Genomic DNA, 8,793 nt, shown 5'->3' with positions numbered 1-8,793 from the left:
GCTTCCCTGACTTCTTTCAAGTCCCAACTGGAGCCCCACCTTCTACAGCTAGCCTTTCCTAATCTCTCTTAATTCTAGTGCCCTCCCTTTGTTGATTATTTCCAATTTATCCTATATTTAACTTGTTTGTACATAGATGTTTGCGTTTGTTATCTAGATTGTGAACTACTTGAGGACAGGATCTGTTTTTGCCTGTCTTTGTATCCTTAGCGCTTAGCACAGTGCCTGGCCCATGGTCAGTGTTTAATAAATGCTTATTGACTTAATTAAATGAGACCTTCAACCTTGCAGGAGTCTGCAGTATCACTTATAGCCACGAGGGGGTGCCCAGAGCCTGAATTGTTTCCTCTAAATGGCTGCCTGCTTTTGCCTTTCATTTTCAGCATTTGAAAAAGGCTTTCTCCCTTTGTATGAGCTCTTGCTTCCTTAGTTCTAAACTAAAGGAGATGAAGATGTATTTTTTAAAATTTAAAACAGTAATTACTACGGTTATCTTGGCTACACTCTCCAAGTTTCCCAATAAGATGCGCAAGAAGATTTGCTCTTTTCCCCACTACCCCCACTTTCTTCCAAACATCGTCCCCTGAGATCAGAGGTAAATAATAATTTAAAAAATATAAGAAAGCATATGGCGTGGATATAGGTTACACAAGGACATGCAGGACCAAGAAGCTGCATACACTGTCTCCATTATGTAAAAGTAGCAGTGATAGGAGTTGGCAGAATGTAATCTAGTTGCGTTGTCCACCTAACCCCCACCCCGCCCGGCCCCATTATTCCTTATTCTGGGATATGCAACTGGACTATTCCGAGAGGAGGTACTCACAGTCAGCTCTTACTGACCACTGCTGCCTCTCCCTCTACTCCTTTCTGAGTCAACTGAAGATTTTATGCCTCAGGAGAAGGTATAGAATGAATTGTATTGCCCAGCACATGCCGAAGCCAATCGAGTAATCACTCAACTAATAAGCATTTATTATGTACCTACTATGTGCCAACCACTGGAGAGAGAGTGTAATAAATCATATAGATTGTAATAAATATTATCGGGCAGCTAGGCAGTGAAATGGATAGAGTACCTGGGCTGAAGTTAGGAAGACGCATCTTCCCAGGTATAAATCTGGCCTCAGATACTTACTAGCTGTGTGAACCTGGGCAAGCCACTTTACCCTGTTTGCCTCAGTTCCCTCATCAATGAGCTGGAGAAGGAGATGACAAACCACTCCAATATCTCTGCCAAGAAAATTCCCCAAATGGGGTCATGAACAGTTGGATATAACCGAACAACAATAAATATCATATATTTATTACAATAAATTAAACAATCTCTCAAGGAGCTTACAATCTAATGGGGAGGACTTAAGGGCATATATTAGTGCAGCACTTCTTAAACTGTTGGTTGTGACCCCATATGGGGTCGCATAACTGAATGTGGGAGTCACGAAAAATTTGGCAACAATAAAAGGTTTCTGAATGCACAATGACCAAAAATTAATTCAAAATCAAAGTGTAATGAATCCAAGGTGTTTCTGGCAGTGCTTGCCCATGTTGCATCATGCAATTTTACTGCAGCCTTGGTTCTGAACATACAACATGTGTATTTTGCACTGCGCATGCTATCATGCCATGCAACGCCAACAAACGCTGCCAGAAACAACTTGGCTCAGATTCAAGACTATTGTATATTATGAATTGCAATGTTTTTATGATACATACAAAGTTTTCTGCTCTTCCAGAAATATAATAGTTTAATTGCAGAAAATAAGGACTTTTAATATTTTCCTACTGTCATTCCTCAGCATGTAAATATTAAGTTAGTATATCTTTGGATTGGATTGTGTTAGAATGTTTGATTTTAAAAATTGCTATTATCTCTTTCTTTTACAGAAATATGAGTATCTATTACAGGAAGTAAAGACACAAGCTGTTCAATAATATTTTTCCACCATCACCACTGTATGTGTATGTAAGTATGAACATCAATTTTTAAAAGTAAGCACAAACAAATGTAATTTCATAAACTAAAGCTAGTATTTATTTGAGAAATTATTGGCAATATTTATATTTTAGGACAGACATTTTTTGGTTATGGATAAGTGGCTAAATTTAGACAGAAGAGGTAAAAATACTGGTGACAATGTGGCAGGGTCTTCGTTACTGGGTTGTAGTACACCTCAATTGAAAAGAAAAAGAAAATATATTGAATCATTTTTGCAATATGGATTTACTTTTAATAATGATGATGGTCTGGAAAACCTCTTTGCTTAATTTGTAACGAAGTTTTGGCTGCAGAGAGCAAGAAACCAGCCAAACTAAAATGACATCTTAATACCAAGCATACAGTGTACTGCTATAAACCAGAGGAATATTTTGAATAGCTTTTAAAATCTTCAAATAAAGAAAAACAATGTTTAAAAAAAAATTTTTTTAGGCAATTGGAGTTAAGTGACTTGCCCAGGGTCACACAGCTAATAAGTGTCAAGTGTTCGGTCTGAGGCTGAGATTTGAACTCAGGTCCTCCTGACTTCAGGGCTGGTGGTCTACCCACTGTGCCACCTAACTACCCCAGAAAAACAATGTTTTGAGAAATGTGTTACTGTCAACAAAAAGTATTTACTTGCATCTTATGAAACTTCTTATTTGATTACAAAGACTAAAAAGCCCTCTGTGATAGAAAATCTCATGTTACCTGCTACTATTAAAATGTTAGAAATAGTTGATGGGAAAAAGTATGGGGATGAAATTCATAAAATTCCTTTATCAAATGATAGTTTCCAAAAGAATTTCTGCAATTAGTAATAATCAATTCCAGCAGCTTATTACCAGGCTTAAGGGCAGCCCAAAGCTTGCAATTCAGTTAGATGAAACAGCTGATATTTCTAACATGGCACAGTAGTTACTTTACGTAAGATATGTTTATGAAGGTAGCATACATGAGGAATTATTGCTTTGTTGCCCTTTGGAAGGGCATACAAAAGGGAAAGTTTATATATGTGTATATCTTGAAGTTGATGAATTTTTCAGAAATGAAGGTTTACAGTGGAAAAATTGCATTGGAGTATATACAGACAGTGCTAAAGCAATGGTGGGTGAGAATGTTGGATTTGTAGCAAAAGTTAAAGCCGGTGGCAATAAACATATCACTTTTACTCACTGCATGATTCATCAGGAGGCACCCATGACCAAAAAAAATCACCAGAGTTAGATATTGTGCTTCAAGATATTATCAAAATCATTAACTTCATTAAAAGCTGTGCTCTTAACAGTTGCTTATTTTCTTTTTTTAAATTAATTTATTTTGGTTTATCAACAATCACTTCCATAAGCTTTTGAGTTTTAAATTTTCTCCCCCTCTCTCCCCATCTCCTTCCCCAAGACAGCTCACAATCTGATATAGGCTATACATATACATTCCTATTAAACATATTTTCACATTAGTGATGTTGTAAGTAAAAATTAGAACCAATAGGAGGAAGCACCAGAAAGAGGAAACAAAACACAACAGAAGAAAAAAAAATAGCAAATAGTATGCTTCGATCTGCATTCAAACTCCATAGTTCTTTCTTTGGATGTGGATAGCATTTTCCATCATATGAGGCCTTTGGATATGTCTTAGATCCTTGTATTGCTGAGAAAGGTTAAGTCTATCAATATTAGTCATCATACAACATGGCTGTTATTGTGTACAACGTTCTCCTGGTTCTACTCACTTCACTCACCATCAAACCATAGAAGTCTTTCCAGGTTTTTCTGAAGTCTACCTGTTCATCATTTCTTTTTTTTTATTAATTTATTTTGATTTATCAACAATCACTTCCATATGCTTTTGAGTTTAAAATTTTTCTCCCCCTTCCTCCCCACCACCCTCCCCAAGATGGCACACAATCTGATATAGGCTATATATATATATATATATACACATATATAGATAGATAGATATGTATGTGTGTGTGTATATATATATATACACACACATTCTTATTAAACATATTTTCAGATTAGTGATGTTGTAAGTAAAAATTAGAACCACTAGGAGGAACCACCAGAAAGAGGAAACAAAACTCAACAGAAGATAAAAAAATAGTGAATAGTATGCTTCGATCTGCATTCAAATTCCATGGTTCTTTCTTTGGATGTGGATAGCATTTTCCATCAAGAGGCCTTTGGAGATGTCTTAGATTCTTGTATTGCTGGGAAGGGTTAAGTTTATCAATATTAGTCATTGCACAACATGGCTGTTATTGTGTACAACGTTCTCTTGGTTCTGCTCACTTCACTCAGCATCAGACTATACAAGTCCTTCCAGGTTTTTCTGAAGTCAGCCTGTTCATCATTTCTCATGGCACAATAGTATTCCATTACATTCATATACCACAACTTGTTCAGCCATTCCCCAATTGATGGGCATCCTCTTAATTTCCAATTCTTTGCCACCACAGAAAGAGCTGCTATAAATATTTTTGTACATGTGGGTCCTTTTCCCATTTGTATGATCTCTTTAGGATACAGCCCTAGAAGTGCTATTGCTGGGTTAAAGGGTATGCACATTTTTATAGCCCTTTGGGCATAGTTCCAAATTGCTCTCCAAAATGGTTGGATCATTTCACAACTCTACTAACAATGCATTAGTGTTCCAATTTTCTCACATCTTCTTCAATGTTTATCATTTTCCTGTTTTGTCATGTTGGCCAATCTGATGGGTGTGATGTAGTACCTCAGAGTTGTTTTGATTTGCATTTCTCTAATCAATAGTGATTTAGAGCATTTTTTCATATGACGATAGATGGCTTTAATTTCTTCGTCTGAGAACTGTCTGTTCATATCCTTTGACCATTTATCAATTGGGGAATGACTTGTATTCTTATAAATTTCACTTAATTTTCTGTATATTTTAGAAATGAGACCCTTATCAGAGAGACTGGTTATAAAAATTCTTTCCCAATTTTCTACTTTCCTTCTAATCTTGGTTGCACTGGCTTTGTTTGTGCAAAAACTTTTCAATTTAATGTAATCAAAGTTATCCATTTTGCATTTCGTATCAGTCGTTTATTTTCAAACTTTTGGAAAGACATGGACTCCTATTACAAAAGCTTATTACTACATGCAGAGGGAAGGAAGGTGGCTCTCAAGACGGCAAAGTTTAAACAGATTATTGAAATTGGAAGATGGAGTTGTTATATTTTTGACTGAGCAGAAATCCAATTTTGTTCACTTTTTTCATAATGACATAGCTTTCAAAACTGTTATTTGTCAGATATTAAAAAAAGATTTAAATGTGTCACCTACAGGAAAAATTGTAACATTTATGTTAAAAGATAAAATTGAAAGTTTTATTAAAAAGTTAGCATATGGAAGAATAGGATGGAAAATGGTTCTTTAGAAATGTTTACAGCTACAGTTGATTTTATAATTGAAAATAACCTTCCCAAAGATTTATAAGAGTTATAATTGATCATTTGAAGTGCCTGGAGACACGATTTCAGAAATACTTCCCTTCAAATTTTGATTCTAAAACAGAAAGTTGGTTTCATAAGCCATACTCAATTGAAATTAAAAAAAAATCAGTCATCTGCCATTCAAGAAGAATTTGCCAAGTTAATTAAGTGACACAGGATTAAAACTTGAGTTTCCTTTAAAAATCACTAAATGAATTTTGGCTTGGGATTAGGACAGAATTTCCAATAATTTCTGAAAATTTCTGGCCCTAAACATCCTTTTGCCATTTTGTACTATGTATTTATGAGAAGTGGTGTTCTCAGCACTGACGATTATAAAATCAAAATATCAACTCTGAAACTCTGAAAACTCTGAAAAACATTGAAGATGCTCTACATCCTGTAGTATCAAATATTTAGCCAAGATTTAATTCTTTATGTACAAATAAATAAGCACATCTATCTCCTTAGTATGCAAATTTGCTCTCATCTTTAATAAATGATAAAATTATATGTATACCAATTGTTTTAAAATAAATTTCTTAATGATTTATTATTGGTAAAGGTTTGATTTGTATATATTCCTATATACCCCAGAGTCACGTAAAAATTTCTCAAGCAAAAAGGGGTTCAGAGTGGAAAAAGTTTAAGAAGCCCTATATTAGTGTATATAGAATAAACATAAAGAGAATAATTACAAGTACATACAAAATAGTTCAATGTATACAGGAGAGTTTGAGAGGAGGGCACTAGTCCCATACAAAGCGCTGGGAGAAGAAGAGATAAATAATGATGGCCTTCAGCCATCAGTGTTAGGGCTATTGCTATTGGAAAAAGCTGAATAAAAAAGAGAAAGAACAAAGATAACTCCTCCTGTAAGGGCCCAGGCTTCCACACAGGTAAGCAATATATTGACTTTCCCCATTCCTAATCAAGAGGCATCCAGTTAACCAGGCCTACCAACTCCATCTCAAGTCAAGAGTTGTTAGATGTTAGCTGTTAGTTGTTAGGTTTCATTTTCTTTCAGATTTCTCATAACCACCTCTGAGTTGACTGCTTCTTCCCAAGAAGCATCTTTGAAGGTCAGTCAGTCAGTCAGTCAATAAGCATTTATTAAGCTCCTAGTATGTGTTAGGCACTGTATTATGTACTGGAGATACAAAGAAAGGCAAAAGATAGTCTCTATCCTCAAGGAGCTTACAATCTAATGGTGAGGCAACACGCAAACAACTATGTACAAACAAATTATATACAAGATAACGAGGAAATGATTAATGGAGAGAAGGTGCTGGAATTAAGAGGGATTGGGAAAGGCTTACTGTAGAAGGTGGGATAATTTCTTTCAGGATCTACATAAGTGACTTGTACTTTAGGGAGAGTACACCTGCATCCTGGTTCCCTAATCGTATGGGAGGAATTGCCATCCTTTCCAAAAGCCTTAGGCGGTGGTGGTGGCAGCTTCAGGATTCCCCACTGCCCTCCCCTATGACCAGTCACCTTAAATAACTGGGAGGTCAAGCTAGAGGATGTGTGGGGAGATGTTTAGAGATGGATGGCTTCATGTAGAAGTCCTTTTTCCTCTTTCATCTTCACTGTTTTTATAAATTTCGAGGTCACAGTACCTGTTTCCTGAGAATGTAGTGCCAAGAGCCTGGGAAAGGTAATGATCGATAATGGAGATTCCAGATGTAGGATAAGGACTGGAGAGTCATAGATTCCAAATTTTGATACTTGGAGCATGTATCATCTCTTGGCTAAATTTTGAAATTAGCCAGCATGGTTTATTAACTCCTCCAGGCACACTACATCAAGGTGGAAGGTAAGAGCAGCCTGTGTTTGTAGGCTGACCCTGTAGAGGCCAGAGTGGATAAGGCTCGCACACACAGGTGCCAGAGAGACTCTGAAGAGACCACTTGTCTGGTCCATTGAGTAGAGTACTACCTGTTTAACAACTCAGACATTATGCTCCTCATCTGGATACTTTGCATAGCAGCATAATGGTGTCTCAAAGGCTTATTGCAGGCCAAAACACAAGCTGATTTGGATTGTTTATACTGCTATCCTGCTAATGCAGTGACCCAAGTGTCAGATGTGATACATACAGTGTCACACTTGCAAGAAACCTCACCTAAAACTGCACCTCTGAGTGTCTCCTGTGGTCACTTCCTGTACTTCTGCACTACATAGGAACCTGCAACTGGGGCTTCTCTGCCCAGAGCTAATCTTCTTGCTCCATAGCTCTGCTTCCAGGGCCCCTGCCTGGTCTTTTCCTCCTGCTTCTGCCATGTCATGACTTATTTTATTTTATTTCATTTTTTTTCCTGAAATTAACAAGTACTAAGTAAAATGAATATTTCCATAAACTATTACAATAAAAAGAGAATTGTACACAAAACTGCATTTCTATTATATCCAGCTCGCTTTTCATTTTAAGTATATAATAAATTCAGTGTGTACCTTTCAAAGCTTGTCCTGCTTGTCTGTGTTTCCTTCTGTTCTCTTCTGTTTATTAAGAAAACGTTTCAATGACCTACTTTTCTTTCTTTCCTTTCTCTGCTTTTGGTAACCCTATCAACTACACTTTCATTCCCCTCCCCCCAATAAAATTGAAAAAAGGAAAAGAAAAAAAAATCCTTGCAGCAAATATGCATCTTCAAGCAAAATGAATTCCTACATTGCCAGTGTCCAAAAATGTATGTCTCAGTCTGTATCTTTAGTCCATTGCTTCTCTCAGGAAATGGATTAATGCTTCATCACTGGTCCTTTGCAATTATGCTTGGTCATTGCATTGTTTAGAGTTCTCAAGTCTTTCAAATTTGTTTTTCCTTACAATGCTCATTTTATTGAACAAATCATTCTCCTAGTTCTGCTCCCCTTCCCCTATCACTTCTTATAAGTCTCCTCAGGTATCTTTGAAATTATCCCTTTTTTCTTACAGTATAATAATATTCCATTAATTCATGTACCATCATTTGTTCAGCCATTCCCCCAGTGAGGGGCAACCCCTTAGTTTGCAGTTGTTTGGCATGATAAAAAGAACTGCTATAAATATTTTTGTATATATGAGTCCCTTTTCTCTGCCTTTGATAGCTTTGGAGCATATTCTTTTTTCCCCCTTTCCTTGTCTATCTCTCTCTCATTGCATTTTGAGTTTCCAGCTGTCTCCCTCCCTCTCTCCCAAGGCCAACATTTCACACACACACACACACACACACACACACACACACACACACACACGTGAAACCATACAGTACATACTCCCATATATCAGTTCTTTCTCTGGAGGTGGATAGCATCTTCCTTCATAGGTCCTTTGTAGTTGATTTGAATATTTACATTATTCAGAATAGCTTAGTCA

The sequence above is a fragment of the Vombatus ursinus genome, unplaced genomic scaffold, assembly GCF_900497805.2.
Source record: "Vombatus ursinus unplaced genomic scaffold, bare-nosed wombat genome assembly UNPS02012319.1, whole genome shotgun sequence".
NCBI classification, from domain to species: domain Eukaryota; kingdom Metazoa; phylum Chordata; class Mammalia; order Diprotodontia; family Vombatidae; genus Vombatus; species Vombatus ursinus.
The sequence above is the reverse complement of the archived record's forward strand: the minus strand, read 5'-3'. Positions refer to the sequence as shown.